Below are 1,662 nucleotides of genomic sequence, written 5' to 3'. Positions count from 1 at the left end.
AACCACAATAGTCTTTATTATTTATTTCACTTTCCACTGTTTTTATCGCACTTTGAATGTTTTGAATAACCTTACTATTTATTTCACTTTTCACTGTATGTATTGCATTTAACTGATTTGGTGGTGAGGGTGTTAATTTTTTTTTTTTTTTTTATTTCACTTTCACACTGTTTCTTTTCATGGGAAGGGGAAGTTTAATTACAATTCCACATAAATGTTAGTATTTGCCTATAACCTGACTTTGTTATCAATCAATTGTTCCTGTAGTGTTCAGTTATTTACACACAGAGGGGGACAAGCTATAGGAAAGGCTTTTAGGTTACAGGATCAAATGGAAATGGTTGGGGCCCACTGATCAGACTTTCTTCACGCCTGAGGTCCTCCAGGCGACTTTCTACTCCGAAAAGGATTCAGACCCTGGAGATAAATACAAATTGTTTAGAACCTGGAGTAGGTAACAAATATGACTCCAAGATAGTGTGGAAGAGTTCTATACTTGAATGTTAGTAACACCCAATTGCCTTTATCAAATTGACCTATTTATACTATTTAGGTACCTTACTATTTCTAACAATACGCCTAAGTCAAAACTTACCAACAGCCTCTTTGAGATAGAATGGTGGGCCTTACTTTCTTTTTCCTTTAAATGTTGTATTAATGGTTCTCTGAAGCTATCATATGTTGGGCATTCAAAGATTAGGTGCTGAAGACTTTCTTTCACATTCAATGTACACTTGAGACATTTTTCAGTAAAGTAAGCAGTTTATTCTGAATAAAGTTTCATTTACCTGTGCATGACCCAGTCTTAGCCTAATTATTGTGACTAGTTTACTTCTTCCTATCTTAGCATTCTTAAACCATGGGACCATAAGAAGGTCCCGCTGCACATCCCTATACCATCTTGCTTTATTGCTTTGTTCTAACTTCAGCTTTGTATAAGGATGTCATTTTCACATTTTAAATGGCTGACAAAGTCACCCATCGGAAGGACCAGATCTTTGATTACTTTTCCTGTCTGAATTGCCTCTTTCGCCAGCTTATCTACTATTTCATTTGGTGTAATACCCACATGACCAGGAACCCACTGAAGTGTTATTTTCTTTTCTGAAGAAAGGACTCCTCCACGATTTGGGATGTAATGTTATCAATATAATCAAGTTTACAGGCTGTTTTGACTGCATGGAATGGCTGCTTTTGAGTCAGAAACAAATTAGTACTTTGTTACCTGGTTGAAGATTCGCTATCTCGATTGCTTTCTTTATGGCGTAAAGTTCGGCTGTGTAGCTGGAAGCTATTTTGTGGTAAACAGAATTTATAACTAAAGATGATTAGGCCTACCTTGTAATAATACAGCTGCTCCAGAACCCTCTGCGTTTCTCGATCCATCTGTGTAAATTTTTATGTAGTCTGAAAATTCCTCATTTATTTGTTCTATAAATAATTTTTTGAGTGTTTCAGGAGGAATTTCGGATTTTGGATTTTCCATCCGATTAATATCTACCCTGCAACATAAGTTTAAATCCAGCATAGTAATTGGCTTCTCTCCAGACTGTCAATTAGTCTAGTTTCTTTGACACAGGTTTGGATTACTATCCTTTCTACAGTACTTACTGATTTTATATACAGTGGTGTGGTCTTCTTGGCCCAGTATTCGTGATGATT

General features: G+C 36.1%; 1 long non-coding RNA gene across 1 annotated transcript; it reads right to left on the bottom strand.

Moving 5' to 3' along the window:
* Positions 1-332: 332 nt before the first annotated feature.
* On the bottom strand, positions 333-1,662 carry LOC124356250. The gene is made up of 3 exons (XR_006921834.1): positions 1,612-1,662; positions 1,339-1,502; positions 333-417 (listed from the first exon to the last, which is right to left on the bottom strand). It is a non-coding gene; the product is annotated as an uncharacterized LOC124356250 (long non-coding RNA).

Source organism: Homalodisca vitripennis, chromosome 2 (assembly GCF_021130785.1).
Source record: "Homalodisca vitripennis isolate AUS2020 chromosome 2, UT_GWSS_2.1, whole genome shotgun sequence".
Lineage (NCBI taxonomy): Eukaryota > Metazoa > Arthropoda > Insecta > Hemiptera > Cicadellidae > Homalodisca > Homalodisca vitripennis.
Note: the sequence above shows the minus strand (reverse complement) of the source record. Positions and strands in the feature narration are given on the sequence as shown.